Raw genomic sequence first — 17,313 nt, 5'->3', positions numbered from 1 at the left:
GGTTTCTGGGAGCATCGGCGGCGCACGTCCGATCTACATCGGCGGGGCGCGGGGGAGCTGAGCAAGATGGCTGCATCGGGCTCTGGCAAGACGAAGGATGACGGCCCTCCTCTGCGGGGGGCCCCAGATCGTGGGAAGGAGGCGAGGGCAACCCCGGGTTCGCCGGGCGCGGCTAGGGTTCATCTTGAGGAAGCCCTAGGGAAACTCGGCATCACGGATGAGGAAGCAACTCCGCTGATCCTAGATGATCGTGAGGATGAGACTCCGCCGAAGTGGCTACTGGCGGGGAAGGTGCTGCACCGAAACATACTCCATATACATACCATAGGTAATGCACTTCGCCCGGCTTGGGGGAACCTCTGAGGTCTGCAATTTCGATCTATGGGGGATAACATGTTCGTGGTGGAGCTGGAATCCAAGCACGACAGGGAGAGGATTTGGGCAGGATCGCCGTGGCATGTCAGCAACCATGCGGTGATCCTTGCTGATTTTGAGGAGTGCATGCGCCCGGATGAAGTGAAGTTCGACAGGCTTCATCTTTGGGCTCGTGTCATTAATCTGCCATACAATCTTAGGGATGATGCATGGGGAATTGAGATCGCCAAACAGATAGACAAAGATGCTATGTCGGTACAGTTTGATCATATGGGTGGTTATCTGCGTGCGCGAGTCTCTGTTGATGTAAGCAAGCCACTCAGGAGATGGATCTTGATTGATTCAGCAAGAAGGAAGCGGCAAGATCTCTATGATATCCAGTATGAAAATGTACCGCACTTTTGCTTTTCTTGTGGCCGCTTAGGGCAGTCTGATCTCTACTGCCCTACTCCAGGGAAGAGAGACATACATGGTGATCTTCCTTTCGGGCCTAGTCTGCGGGCATCGGATGAACGGAAGAAAACTATGTCCAATGAAAGTTCAAGTAAACAAGGTACTGCTGCCAATAAAAGCAAAAGGGAGTCAAAAAACTCAAGTAACATTGGTGCTAGCAAAAATGCTTCTGAGGTAAACTCCCCAATCAAGAATCGCCCCATCAAAAGGAAAGAGGTACCTCAGCAGGAGTATAGGAGGGTTAATGGCCCACTTCTACAGATGGACTCGGGTGCAGAACAGGTGGACCTTGATTCGACCTCGATGCACGACGATGACCTAGCAGATGGACGACATGATGAGGATAGACGAAAGAAGAAGAAACCCACCCCAGAAACTCGGCAGAGGCTGCTGGTCAGCCCTGCCTGTCCAAATGAATTGCATAAGTTGGAACTGCCGGGGGCTTGGGAACCCCGCGGCAGTTCGAGAGCTTCGCAGCATAGTGAAGCAAGAAGGTCATGCCCTTGTGTTTGTCATGGAAACCAAAATAAGGGCGAAAAAAGTGGAGAATCTGCGAAATACTTTGGGATTTGCAGGATGTTTTGCCGTCGATAGTAACGGTCTCAGCGGTGGTGTGGGACTGTTCTGGTCGAATGAGGTCTCAGTTGAACTGAAAAATTACAGTGTGAGCCACATTGATATGGTTGTCACAAAGGCTGGAATGGATTCTCCGGGATGGAGATTTACTGGTTTCTATGGAGCTCCAAGAGTGGAAAACCAACATCATAGTTGGCGCTTCATGAGGACTTTATTCGGCATCCAACATCAAGCATGGATGTGCGTAGGTGACTTCAACGAAACATTATACGGGACGAAACACTTCAGTCGTACTTCACGGCCGGAGTGGCAAATGTGAGCCTTCCGCGAGGTCATTGAGGATTGTGCCCTCCAGGATCTTGGATGGGCGGGAGTGGAGTACACATGGGATAACCAGCAGCAAGGTGCTGCCAATGTCAAGGCACGCTTGGATCGCGCTCTAGTCAACTCGGCCATGTTGAATCTGTTTGAGGAGTCCAGGGTTAGACATGTTAGCTCTATTGAGTCAGACCACTATTTTATTGTAATTGAATTGCGTGAGATTAACAATCACACCCATAATAAAGGAGTGAAGCAGTTTCGTTACGAGAATGTGTGGCAATCACATGCCGACTATGATGATCTTGTTAATGAATCATGGTAGCGGCTAAATCAAGGTCAAGGCCTTGCGGGTATCGCATGTACTCTCTCCAAGATGCAGGGCGAACTTGGTGCATGGGGTGCAAAAGAATTCAGCAACCTCTCCAAAACGGTCAAGACACTTCAAAAAAAGATCGAGCGGTTGCGCCGGCATGCAGTTGGCCGAGGGCCTTTGGCGGAGGAGATGGAAACAACTCGCAAGCTCAGGGAAGCTCTCAAGAAAGAAGAAGTTTGGCTGCGGCGGCGTTCGAGAGTTCGCTGGCTACGCGCGGGTGATCGCAATACAACCTATTTCCAAGCTCAGGCGAAACAACGGAAGCGTATGAATCGAATAGTCGGACTGAAGCGCCTAGATGGGTATGTATGTGCGAGTCCAGAGGAGGACAAAAGCGGAAGTCCAAGAGTTCTACCAACATCTCTGCACATCACAGGGCTTCCACAATATGGACGGATTGTTATAGTTTGTGCCAGAACGAGTCACACCGGAGATGAATGCTGACCTACAGCGACCGTTCGATGCCACGGATGTACGTACGACATTGTTCCAAATGGCCCCGTCTAAAGCACCTGGCATTGACGGTTTCACAGCGGGCTTCTTCCAGCGACACTGGTCAATTATTGAGAAAGACTTAGTGCCAGCTGTGTTAGATTTTTTGAATGGAGGGGAGCTTCCGACGGGCCTCAATGACACTTCGATCACTTTGATCCCTAAGGTACGCCACCCCCAATCCATCACGCAATACCGTCCTATATCTCTCTGTCCAGTGCCCTACAAGATAGTTGCCAAGGCGATCACCAATCGCTTGAAACCATGGATGGATTCAATAGTGGGAGAGGAACAAAGTGCATTCGTACGAGGCAGGTTGATAACAGATAATGTACTGGTGGCATTTGAGAGTATTCATTCTATGAAGAGAAGGAAGAAAGGTAAAAACTTCTCATGTGCTATTAAATTAGACATGATGAAAGCGTATGATCGCGTCGAGTGGCATTACTTGGAGGCTATGCTCCTCAGATTGGGTTTTGGCCTCCTTTTTGTTCGTTTGCTAATGAAGTGTGTCATGTCAGTCAGATTCACTGTTAGGATGAACGGCGAGTTGCTCCCTTTTTTCACACCCTCTCGGGGTTTGAGACAGGGATGCCCGGCATCCCCTTTTCTGTTTCTGCTTTGCGCAGAAGGACTCACCTCTCTGCTCAACCATTTTGGGAATTTTGTCGACAGAGGGATTCAGGTCTCCTACAGATCACCATGGGTAAATCATCTTCTGTTTGCGGATGACAGCTTAATTTTTATTAGTGCAACAGAAGAAAGTGCAGATCGGTTGAATCAAATTCTGCAAATATACGCAGATTGTTCGGGCCAAAGTGTCAACAAAGAAAAGAGTTCGGTCTTCTTCACTTCGAACACTCCCACCCTAATCAGGAATATTATCAAACAGAGACTTGGAATTATGGTGGAAGCTTTCAGTGAGAGATATCTTGGTCTACCCACAGCTGTGGGAAGGATCACCAGCGACACCTTCGATCATATTGGCGACAGAGCTCGCGGCAGTATGCAGGGGTGGTCGGAGCGCAATTTTGCATGTGCAGGGAGAGAGATCTTGCTTAAGTCTATTATCCAAGCTATCCCTACTTTTAGTATGTCATGCTTTCGACTCACGAAGAAGGTATGCAAGAAATACACTTCTAATATGGCCAAATATTGGTGGAGTAGCTCTCTGGATAGAAAATCCTTGCATTGGATTTCAGCACTTGCATCTCCAAAAGTTTAGGGGGGAATGGGTTTTCGCGATATGGAGCTGTTCAACCTTGCACTTCTTGGGAAGCATGGATGGAGGTTCATGGTCAGTCCTAATTCCCTATGCGCCCGGATTATGAAGGGTCGATACTACCCGGATTCAGACTTTCTGCATGCCACAGTGCCGAAGTCAGCCTCCCTAATTTGGCGCGCGATTGTGGCTGGGCGTGAGGCCCTTCAAGCGGGTTTGATCATGCGAGTTGGTGATGGAAGCTCTATCTCTGTATGGGAAGATAAGTGGATTCCAGGCACCATTAGTATGTCTCCCATGTCAATTTTCACTCCTACTACATTACATAAAGTCAATGAGCTCATTGATGAAGATAATTGGACATGGAAGACGGATCTTGTTTGACAAAACTTTCTTGCTCCGGATGTAGAAGCTATATTAAACATACCATTGCGCACCGGAGGTGGACAGGATTTCTTTGCTTGGGCTTTTGAAAACTCAGGTGTCTACACAGTCAAATCAGCGTACCGTGCTCTCGTGAATTAGAAAGAGCGTCATGCTCTCAAGGAAGGGACGGTTACCGACGCCTCAAAATCAGAACAACAGATGTGGACATCCCTATGGAAGCTCAAAGTGGTGCCTAAGGTCAGAGTCTTCTGGTGGAGAGTTCTTCGCGGGATCCTCCCTGATGAAGCAACCTTAAAGCACAAACGTATCAAGCCTCTTAGTCTATGCAATGTTTGCCTGGCCAAAGAGGAAGATCTTATGCATGCATTGATGTCTTGCTCCCATGCACGTAGATTTTGGGACGAAGCGCAAACATGGTTTGGCTTTCGGCTCCCGCGCTTGCACCCTGCCACTTGGGCGCGCGACATCCTATGTGATGATCGTTTCTCAGATCATGTAAGAGAACAAATTGTGTCGGTGATGTGGGCTATCTGGCATTCGCGGAATCGATGGACTCACGAGAAGGAACATGTCGACCCAGTATACTCCACTCGCCGCATTCGAGAGGATTTGGCCTTGCTAGAGATTCCTATGAAGCAGGCCACCTTATTGCCAGGACATGGTTGACGCCCTCCTGAAGCGGGTTTTGTCAAAATTAATGTTGATGGTGCAATCAATTCAGAAGCGAGACTAGCCGGAGCAGGTGGTGTTGCTCGTTCTGATATGGCGATGCTTGCGTCCTGGTCCAAACCGCATACCGGTGTTACGGATCCTCTCATTGCGGAGGCCTTGTCACTACGAGAGGGAGTTCTCTTTGCTCGTCTTCGAGGCTATGCACATGTGATATTGGAATCCGATTGTCTGGAGATAGTGAATCTCTGGAACACTCGTCACGGCTCTCGTTCGGTCGTGGCTCCGTTACTAGTAGAGATTGGAGAGCATGCTTTGTCTTTTGATTCTTTTGTAATTCAGCATGTAAACAGATCTGCTAATCTCCCGGCTCATCTTTGTGCAAAGCATGCCAGCACGTTGATGGTGACCGAGACTTGGTTAGACTCTGCACCCTCGTTCCTGATCAGTAGCCTGTTGGCTGACGATCCTAGGAGCGTTTTTGTTTGAATAAAGCTCTCACAATTGCCGCAAAAAAAAGGTTGAGCATGTATTATTACATTTGGCATATGTTGTTGCAACGATTTTGTTTATGTGTCAGTTCTTTTCTACTAATTACATGCTCAACATTATTTTGAAATAAGGCTATATGGTAGTGTTGTATCATTTCGATTGCTTAGTGAGTTACAGTGACGCTATCTTAGCAATGACACATAATATATGTGATGATGGAATAGAGATAAACGGGAAATGAAAGAAATTGCCTTCTCTTACCGAAGAGCTAATATCTTAGTTAAAAGAATGAGACATTCTCTCCATTGTACGAGATGTATTCCCTCTATATTTTTAACTTAGTTTTAATCACCCGATAATTTCAGGACCGGGCAAACATTTATCGTTAGAGATAACTCATTGTATACTGTATACCATGTCTTTTGTGGGAATATAACATGTCTCTTTAGGGAAATTCAATTTGGCTCCAGGTAGCATGCACATGCTACCAGGGGCATTTTTTTCAAATGTCAAAACAATTAAGATTTTTTTTGATGATCTTTGTCACATACAAATGCTATCTGTAAATTTTGAGGCAAAAATGTTAAGCATTTCGGCCCGCGAAAAAAAATTGAAAACGAAATGTCACCCCAAAATGTCACCATAAATTTGTTTTTCTACCAACGAAACACTGCTGCTCTGTTCCACATGAAAATTATCAAGCATGCTTGCGACACCAACACGACCAACTAAATTTTTTTCTAGATTTTTTTAAAAAATATATATTTTGGGTATCGTTGTTCACCCAGTAGCATGTGCTCCCAGGAGCCAAAACGCCACTCCTGTATCTTTATCCCTAGATAACGTGAAAAATATATGAGAAGACCGCTTTTATCAACTAGGACGGAGGTAGTAGTATGAAAAAAAAATCCGGGATGGAGGTAGCAGTATGCATGGCAGCATTCTTAAAAGAAAACACTAATTAAACCCATTTTGATCGTTGGAGTGGGTTAGGTTTCAAAATGTCAAACTTGTACTCCCTTCGTTCGGAATTACTTGTCTCGGAAATAGATGTATCTAGAAAAAGGGAGTAATATATATAGTGGAGTATTTCATACGTAATTCATTATCTATAGTATTACTCGCTCTTGCGTTTAGTCAACTCGGTAGCCGGCGCGCCCCCCAAAAAAACTTGGTAGCCGGCCGTCTGGATGTACGGCAAATCGCCGATCCACCTCAGCATGCTCAACGCAAAGTTTGCGTGTAGAACCTGTGCCTGCCCGTGGCCATATTGTTTTCGCCCAAGGAAACGGGAGCTGCGAGGAGGCCTGGAGTGGGCGGGCGCGTGGCAGTACGGTCCCGGCACGAGCCGGCGCGTAGCCCGGCTGCGGCAGACCACGCGACCCCGGGCCCGCCAGCCAGTCACCCCCTACCAGACAAGCAGTGGACCCGCTGTGATCTCTGACTGCGACCGATCCAATAAACTGTTGCCAAGTTTTCCAACCACGCTAGCCCCAGCGAGACTGCGACCCGTCGGGATGACCGAACATCATACGGTTTTGTGCACTTCCTTTTGTTTTCGAGTTTCTTTTTCCAGGGCCTTTTGTTTTCGAGGTAATAAAAAAAAAACATCCACTCCAGCACTCTGGGCTAGCGATGCATTTGGTTTTTTTCCATGCAATTGTCTTCGACCTTCTCACCTCCCTCCGTTCTAAATTACGCATAAGATGTTCTACTCCCTCTGTTCCTAAATATTAGTCTTTTTAGTCATTTCAAATGGATAACAACATATAGATATATTTTAGAGTGTAGATTCATTTATTTTGCTCCGTATGTAGTCACTTATAGGAATCTCTATAAAGACTTATATTTGGAAACGGAGGGAGTATTTTTTTCTGTATAAATTTCTTTTGCGGGGATTTTTCTGTATCAATTGTATACATGCACATTTTGGTATTATATATGTATTCACTCATTTTAATCCATACGTAGTCTATATTAAAATATCAAAAATATTTAATATTTAATAGTTAATATTGAAAATGTCTTATAATTTAGAACGGACATAATAATTCATAGACCAATTGAAACCAATCAAACCGTGAGTGCTACTTTCAAAATGTAATTATATGCAGTCATTTTTTATTTTACTTGACCCAGATGCCAGAGGCAAAGGTGGCCGAAGTGTGGCTACAGGGGAGGTGGGAACCACGGTTTCGTCGAGCTCTGGGGCCTCTTGAGGTGGTGGAATGGGAACGGCTATGCAATACCCTACATGAGGTGCAGATCTCACCTGGCCAAGACATGGTGACTTGGCGTTTAGAGCCTTCAGGGAGCTTCTCTACAGGATCCTTATATAAGGAAATTTTCAAGAGCACGACACCATGTAACTTATCCGGGATATGGAAAGCAAGGCCCCCAACAAAGATAATTTTTTTTCCTATGGCAAGCAGCGCATAACGGTATCACTAGTGGGGATCAAGTTCAAAAACGAAGGGGGGCGGGTGATGGGAAATGTATTTGGTGCGGAGAGGGCGAGGACCGTGACTACATCCTATTAAGATGTGTGATGGCTAGATTCGTATGGAGTGCCGTCCGGGAAGCCACGGGATGTTCTTGGAATCCGAGTGGCTTCGCGGATTTCTTCCGCTTAGGGAGCTCCACCATGGGAAGGGATAAGAGGATGGCCTGGGTGGGATTCTAGGCCATTGCTTGGGCTCTGTGGACGACTAGGAATAAAGCCTTGATAGAGGGTCAATTCATTCGTCATCTGGCTGGTCTTTTATATAAAATGGTGTCTTTCTTGCAGCTATGGAAACTATTGGCAAGAAGCTCGGACAGAGGGCGGTCGAGGAGCTCGCAAGCAAGGTGCGAGCAAAATGCACTGACCTACGACGGGCCCCGTAGGGTTCACAGCGGCAGGCTGCCGCCATGCTATCTCGGCAGCCCCTAGGCCTTATGTGTGTCACTCCCTAGCTTAGTCTCGCGCTGCGCCGCATTACTGGCCTATGGCCTTGTATCCTCAGTACTTTGAACTAGCTTGTTTGAACCTGTAAGGGCCTCATTCTAAGGCCGGGCAGATGCCTTCGCTCTAAAAAAGAAGAAGCATCCTTCTGTGATACCTTTTTTTTTGCAAAAAATCCTTCCTGCGCGCGCAAACATTCAATGCAGGTTATCCCACGATAAGTACAATTGTTGCAAGTTATATATGCGTTATTTAGTTGCAACGGATGCTTGTAACCGAGTTGAATAACAAAATTATGCAATCATGCGATGCTCACACTTCGATCTACCTTAGTCATGCGTATCTGCTAACGAAGAATGGCCTGTGCGTCGTTTGATTAAAGAGGCTGGAAGTAATCCTCCTTTTTGAAAAAAAATCTACTAACGAAAGGGAGTGGAACAAAGGAAACAATTGGATATTGTTAACATGTTCTCAGGCCCAGCACACAAGTGGCATATGGAGTGCGAAATCGCGACTAGAATGTTCATTTATTATTAATCGTGGCACGTCAAGCTGTGGACATGCGATTATTTCCGATTGAATTGGAGCCACGGGTTCAGGTGGACTCCACATGAACGAAGTAAAGCACAGCCACATGTTAGATCTGGTCACCATTTTGTACCAGTTGACATAATTGCACCCTTGGCATTAAAAAAAGACATAATTGCACCCTTGCATGAGAACCATACCATACGTTCCATGGTTGCACGTAATTAAGGGGTGTAATTTTGGTTTTCTTCTACGTATGGTGGAGTAGTTGCTTACTCCATATTCTCGGATTCTGAATCGAGAAATACATAGAGAGTTCAATGCGCAACACATGCGTGCCACTGATCCGTGCGAACGACTGAATTAAACTTCATGTGCGTGGTGCATGATCTCACCATCTGTACGAGCCAGTCAGTAGTTCGAACTAAAGGAGTCCTGACACGAAGCGCTCTCAAGAGGCATGTGAGAGGGCAGAGGTGGACGAAGTTGATCAAGACATTCATCGGATTTCTTTCAGTAGGCAGCAAGCATTTCACTTGAGCTGACACTTATGGCAGCCTCTCCCGTCTCCATGAGACGAACACGACGAACACCGCCACGACTGACTGGTTCACTGTTGGAAATATGCCCTAGAGGCAATAATAAATTGATTATTATTATATTTCCTTGTTCATGATAATCGTTTATTATCCATGCTAGAATTGTATTGATAGGAAACTCAGATACATGTGTGGATACATAGACAACACCATGTCCCTAGTAAGCCTCTAGTTGACTAGCTCGTTGATCAATAGATGGTTACGGTTTCCTGACCATGGACATTGGATGTCGTTGATAACGGGATCACATCATTAGGAGAATGATGTGATGGACAAGACCCAATCCTAAGCCTAGCACAAGATCATGTAGTTCGTATGCTAAAGCTTTTCTAATGTCAAGTATCATTTCCTTAGACCATGAGATTGTGCAACTCCCGGATACCATAGGAGTGCTTTGGGTGTGCCAAACGTCACAACGTAACTAGGTGGCTATAAAGATACACTACGGGTATCTCTGAAAGTGTCTGTTGGGTTGGCACGAATCGAGATTGGGATTTTGTCACTCCGTGTAAACGGAGAGGTATCTCTGGGCCCACTCGGTAGGACATCATCATAGTGTGCACAATGTGACCAAGGGGTTGATCACGGGATGATGTGTTACGGAACGAGTAAAGAGACTTGCCGGTAACGAGATTGAACAAGGTATCGGTATACCGACGATCGAATCTCGGGCAAGTACCATACCGCTAGACAAAGGGAATTGTATACGGGATCGATTGAGTCCTTGACATCGTGGTTCATCCGATGAGATCATCGTGGAACATGTGGGAGCCAACATGGGTATCCAGATCCCGCTGTTGGTTATTGACCGGAGAACGTCTCGGTCATGTCTGCATGTCTCCCGAACCCGTAGGGTCTACACACTTAAGGTTCGATGACGCTAGGGTTATAAAGGAAGCTTGTATGTGGTTACCGAATGTTGTTAGGAGTCCCGGATGAGATCCCGGACGTCATGAGGAGTTCCGGAATGGTCCGGAGGTAAAGATTTATATATAGGAAGTCCTGTTTCGGCCATCGGGACAAGTTTTGGGGTCATCGGTATTGTACCGGGACCACCGGAAGGATCCCGGGGGCCCACCGGGTGGGGCCACCTGCCCCGGGGGGCCACATGGGCTGTAGGGGGTGCGCCTTGGCCTACATGGGCCAAGGGAACCAGCCCCTAGAGGCCCATGCGCCAAGATATAGGAAAAAGGGGAGAGTCCTAAAAGGGGAAGGCACCTCCGAGGTGCCTTGGGGAGGATGGACTCCTCCCCCCTCTTAGCCGCACCCCTTCCTTGGAGGAAGGGGCAAGGCTGCGCCTCTCCCCTCTCCCCTGCCCCTATATATAGTGGAGGGGAGGGAGGGCATCCATACCTGAGCCCTTGGCGCCTCCCTCCCTCCCGTGACACCTCCTCCTCTCCCGTAGGTGCTTGGCGAAGCCCTGCAGGATTGCCACGCTCCTCCATCACCACCACGCCGTTGTGCTGCTGCTGGATGGAGTCTTCCTCAACCTCTCCCTCTCTCCTTGCTGGATCAAGGCATGGGATACATCGTTGAGCTGTACGTGTGTTGAACGCGGAGGTGCTGTCCGTTCGGCACTAGATCATCGGTGATTTGAATCACGACGAGTACGACTCCATCAACCCCGTTCACTTGAACGCTTCCGCTTAGCGATCTACAAGGGTATGTAGATGCACTCTCCTTCCCCTCGTTGCTAGTCTCTCCATAGATAAATCTTGGTGACACGTAGGAAAATTTTGAATTTCTGCTACGTTCCCCAACAGTGGCATCATGAGCTAGGTCTATTGCGTAGATTCTTTGCACGAGTAGAACACAAAGTAGTTGTGGGTGTCGATATTGTTCAATATGCTTGCCGTTACTAGTCTTATCTTGATTCGGCGGCATCGTGGGATGAAGCGGCCCGGACCAACCTTACACGTACGCTTACGTGAGACCGGTTCCACCGACAAACATGCACTAGTTGCATAAGGTGGCTGGCGGGTGTCTGTCTCTCCCACTTTAGTCAGATCGGATTCGATGAAAAGGGTCCTTATGAAGGGTAAATAGCAATTGGAATATCACGTTGTGGTTCATGCGTAGGTAAGAAACGTTCTTGCTAGAAACCCATAGCAGCCACGTAAAACATGCAAACAACAATTAGAGGACGTCTAACTTGTTTTTGCAGGGTATGCTATGTGATGTGATATGGCCAAAAAGGATGTGATGAATGATATATGTGATGTATGAGATTGATCATGTTCTTGTAATAGGAATCACGACTTGCATGTCGATGAGTATGACAACCGGCAGGAGCCATAGGAGTTGTCTTTATTTATTTGTGACCCGCGTGTCAACTTAAACGTCATGTAATTACTTTACTTTATTGCTAACCGTTAGCCATAGTAGTAGAAGTAATAGTTGGCGAGGCAACTTCATGAAGACACGATGATGGAGATCATGATGATGGAGATCATGGTGTCATGCCGGTGACGATGATGATCATGGAGCCCCGAAGATGGAGATCAAAAGGAGCAAAGTGATGATAGCCATATCATGTCACTATTTGATTGCATGTGATGTTTATCATGTTTATACATCTTATTTGCTTAGAACGACGGTAGTAAATAAGATGATCCCTTACAACAATTTCAAGAAGTGTTCTCCCCTAACTGTGCACCGTTGCGACAGTTCGTGTTTCGAAGCACCACGTGATGATCGGGTGTTAGATTCTAACGTTCACATACAACGGGTGTAAGACAGATTTACACACGCGAAACACTTAGGGTTAACTTGACGAGCCTAGCATGTACAGACATGGCCTCGGAACATGGAGACCGAAAGGTCGAACATGAGTCGTATAGAAGATACGATCAACATGAAGATGTTCACCGATGATGACTAGTCCGTCTCACGTGATGATCAGACACGGCCTAGTTTGACTCGGATCATGTAATCACTTAGATGACTAGAGGGATGTCTATCTGAGTGGGAGTTCATAAGATGAACTTAATTATCCTGAACATAGTCAAAAGGTTTTTGCAAATTATGTCGTAGCTCACGCTATAGTTCTACTGTTTAGATATGTTCCTAGAGAAAAATTAGTTGAAAGTTGATAGTAGCAATTATGCGGACTAGGTCCGTAAACTGAGGATTGTCCTCATTGCTTCATAGAAGGCTTATGTCCTTAATGCACTGCTCAGTGTGCTGAACCTCGAACGTGGTCTGTGGTTGTTGCGAACATCTGACATACACGTTTTGATAACTACGTGATAGTTCAGTTAAACGGTTTAGAGTTGAGGCACCAAAGACGTTTTTGAAACATCGCGAAACATATGAGATGTTTTGAGGGCTGAAATTGGGATTTCAGGCTCGTGCCCATGTCAAGAGGTATAAGACCTTCGATGACTTTCTTAACCTGCAAACTAAGGAGAAAAGCTCAATTGTTGAGCTTGTGCTCAGATTGTCTGAGTACAACAATCATTTGAATCGAGTGGGAGTTGATCTTCCAGATAAGACAGTGATGGTTCTCCAAAGTCATTGCCACCAAGCTGTTAGAGCTTCGTGATGAACTATAACATATCAGGGATAGATATGATGATCCTTGAGGTATTCGCGATGTTTGACACCGCGAAAGTAGAAATCAAGAAGGAGCATCAATTGTTGATGGTTGGTGAAACCACTAGTTTCAAGAAGGGCAAGGGCAAGAAGGGATACTTCATGAAACGGCAAATCAGCTGCTGCTCTAGTGAAGAAACCCAAGGTAAAACCCAAACCCGAGACTAAGTGCTTCTGTAATAAGGGGAACAACCACTAGAGCAGAATTACCCTAGATACTTGGTAGATAAGAAGACTGGCAAGGTCAATAGAAGTATATTGGATATACATTGTGTTAATGTGTACTTTGCTAGTACTCCTAGTAGCACCAGGGTATTAGATACCGGTTCGGTTGCTAAGTGTTAGTAACTCGAAACAAAAGGCTACGGAATAAACGGAGACTAGCTAAAGGTGAGCTGACGATATGTGTTGGAAGTTTTTCCAAGCTTGATATGATCAAGCATTGCACGCTCCCTCTACCAAAGAGATTGGTGTTAAACCTAAATAATTGTTATTTGGTGTTTGCGTTGAGCATAGACATGATTGGATTACGTCTATTGCAATACGGTTATTCATTTAAGGAGAATAATGGTTACTCTGTTTATTTGAATAATACCTTCAATGGTCTTACACCTAAAATGAATGGTTTATTAAATCTCGATCGTAGTGATACACATGTTCATGCCAAAAGATAGTAATGATAGTACCACCTACTTGTGGCACTGCCACGTAAGTCATATCGGTATAAAACGCATGAAGAAGCTCCATATTGATGGATCTTTGGGCTCACTCGTTTTTGAAAAGTTTGAGACATGCGAACCATGTCTATTGGTGTATATGCATGAAGAAACTCCATGCAAATGGACCGTTTTGACTCACTTGATTTTGAATCACTTGGGACATGCAAATCATACCACATGGGCAAGATGACTGAAAAGCCTCGTTTTCAGTAAGATGGAACAAGATAGCAACTTGTTGGAAGTAACACATTTTGATGTGTGCAGTCCAATGAGTGCTGAGGCATGCAGTGAATATCGTTATGTTCTTACTTCACAGATGATTCGAGTAGATGTTGAGTATATTTACTTGATGAATCACGAGTCTGAATTATTGAAAGGTTCAAGTAATTTCAGTGTGAAGTTGAAAGATCGTCGTGACAAGAGGATAAAAGATCTATGATATGATCATAGAGATGAATATCTGAATCACGAGTTTGGCACAGAATTAAGACATTGTGGAAATTGTTTCACAACTGATACAGCCTGGAACACCATAGTGTGATGGTGTGTCCAAACTTCATAGTTGCACCCTATTGGATATGGTGCATACCATGATGTCTCTTATCGAGTTACCACTATCGTTCATGGGTTAGGCATTAGAGACAACCACATTCACTTTAAATAGGGCACCACATAATTTCGTTGAGACGACACCGTATGAACTATGGTTTGGAGAAACCTAAGTTGCCGTTTCTTGAAAGTTTGGGGCTGCGACGCTTATGTGGAAAAGTTTCAGGCTGATAAGCTCGAACCCAAAGCGGATAAAATGCATCTTCATAGGACACCCAAAAACAGTTGGGTATACCTCCTAATTCAGATCCGAAAGCAATAGGGATTGTTTCTTGAATCGGGTCCTTTTTCGAGGAAAGGTTTCTCTCGAAAAGTTGAGTGGGAGGATGGTGGAGACTTGATGAGGTTATTGAACCGTCACTTCAACAAGTGTGTAGCAGGGCACAGGAAGTTGTTCCTGTGGCACCTACACCAATTGAAGTGGAAGCTTATGATAGTGATCATGAAGTTTCGGATCAAGTCACTACCGAACCTCATAGGGTGACAAGGATACGTACTACTTCAGAGTGGTACAGTAATCCTGTCTTGAAGGTCATGTTGCTAGGCAACAATGAACCTACGAGCTATGAAGAAGCGATGGTGGGCCCGGATTCCGATAAATGGCTCAAGGCCATAAAACCCGAGAGAGGATCCATGTATGAAAACAAAGTGTAGACTTTGGAAGAACTACTTGATGGTCGTAAGGCTGTTAGGTACATAAGGATTTTGAAAGGAAGATAGACAATGATGGTAAGTGTCACCATTGAGAAAGCTCGACTTGTTGTTAAGATGTTTTTCGACAAGTTCAAGGAGTTGACTACGATGAGACTTTCTCACTCGTAGCGATGCTAAGAGTCTGTTGGAATTATATTAGCAATTACTGCATTATTTATGAAATCTTGCAGATAGGATGTCAAAACATTGTTTCCTCGACGATTCTTGAGGAAAGGTTGTATGTGATACAACCGGAAGGTTTTGTCTATCCTGAAATATGCTAATAAGTATGCAAAGCTCCAGCAATCCTTCTGAGGACTGGAGTGAGCATCTCGGAGTTGGAATGTATGCTTTGATGATGATCAAAGATTTTGGGTGTATACAAAGTTTATGAGAAACTTGTATTTCCAAAGAAGTGAGTGGGAGCACTATAGAATTTCTGATGAGTATATGTTATTGACATATTATGGATCAGAAATGACGTAGAATTTCTGGAAAGCATATAGGGTTATTTGGAAAGTGTTTTCAATGGAAAACCTAGATTGAGCTACTTGAACATTGAGCATCAAGATCTATAAGGATAGATCAAAACGCTTAATAGTACTTTCAAATGAGCACATGCCTTGACGTGATCTTGAAGGTGTTCAAGATGGATCAGTCAAAGAAGGAGTCCTTGCCTGAGTTGTAAGGTACGAAGTTAAGACTTAAAGCTCGACCACGGCAGAATAGAGAGAAAGGACGAAGGTCGTCCCCTATGCTTAAGACGTAGGCTCTTCAGTATGCTATGCTGTGTACCGCACCTGAAGAGTGCCTTGCCATGAGTCAGTCAAGGGGCACAAGAGTGATCCAAGAGTGGCTCACAGGACAGCGGTCAAAGTTAACCTTAGTAACTAGTGGACTAAGGAATTTTCTCAATTATGGAGGTGGTAAAAGAGTTCGTCGTAAAGGGTTACGTCGATGCAAGCTTAACACCTATCCGGATAGCTCTGAGTAGAGATACCGGATACGTATAATGGAGCAACAATTTAGAATAGCTCCAAGTAGAACAGTTATTTGGAATAGCTCCAAATAGAACGTGGTAGCTGCATCTAGGAGATGACATAGAGATTTGTAAAGCACGCACGGATCTGAAAGGTTCAGACCCGTTGACTAAAACCTCTCTCACAAGCAACATGATCAAACCTAAAACTCTTGGGTATTAGTCACATGGCGATGTGACCTGTGAGTGTTAATCACATATCGATGTGAACTAGATTATTGACTCTAGTGCAAGTGGGAGACTGTTGGAAATATGCCCTAGAGGCAATAATAAATTGATTATTATTATATTTCCTTGTTCATGATAATCGTTTATTATCCATGCTAGAATTGTATTGATAGGAAACTCAGATACATGTGTGGATACATAGACAACACCATGTCCCTAGTAAGCCTCTAGTTGACTAGCTCGTTGATCAATAGATGGTTACAGTTTCCTGATCATGGACATTGGATGTCGTTGATAACGGGATCACATCATTAGGAGAATGATGTGATGGATAAGACCCAATCCTAAGCCTAGCACAAGATCATGTAGTTCGTATGCTAAAGCTTTTCTAATGTCAAGTATCATTTCCTTAGACCATGAGATTGTGCAACTCCCGGATACCGTAGGAGTGCTTTGGGTGTGCCAAACGTCACAACGTAACTGGGTGGCTATAAAGGTACACTACGGGTATCTCTGAAAGTGTCTGTTGGGTTGGCACGAATCGAGATTGGGATTTTGTCACTCCATGTAAACGGAGAGGTATCTCTGGGCCCACTCGGTAGGACATCATCATAGTGTGCACAATGTGACCAAGGGGTTGATCACGGGATGATGTGTTACGGAACGAGTAAAGAGACTTGCCGGTAACGAGATTGAACAAGGTATCAGTATACCGACGATCGAATCTCGGGCAAGTACCATACCGCTAGACAAAGGGAATTGTATACGGGATCGATTGAGTCCTTTACATCGTGGTTCATCCGATGAGATCATCGTGGAACATGTGGGAGCCAACATGGGTATCTAGATCCCGCTGTTGGTTATTGACCGGAGAACGTCTCGGTCATGTCTGCATGTCTCCCGAACCCGTAGGGTCTACACACTTAAGGTTCGATGACGCTAGGGTTATAAAGGAAGCTTGTATGTGGTTACCGAATGTTGTTCGGAGTCCCGGATGAGATCCCGGACGTCACGAGGAGTTCCGGAATGGTCCGGAGGTAAAGATTTATATATAGGAAGT

Source organism: Triticum aestivum, chromosome 3B (assembly GCF_018294505.1).
Source record: "Triticum aestivum cultivar Chinese Spring chromosome 3B, IWGSC CS RefSeq v2.1, whole genome shotgun sequence".
In the NCBI taxonomy this organism is placed as follows: domain Eukaryota; kingdom Viridiplantae; phylum Streptophyta; class Magnoliopsida; order Poales; family Poaceae; genus Triticum; species Triticum aestivum.
Note: the sequence above shows the minus strand (reverse complement) of the source record.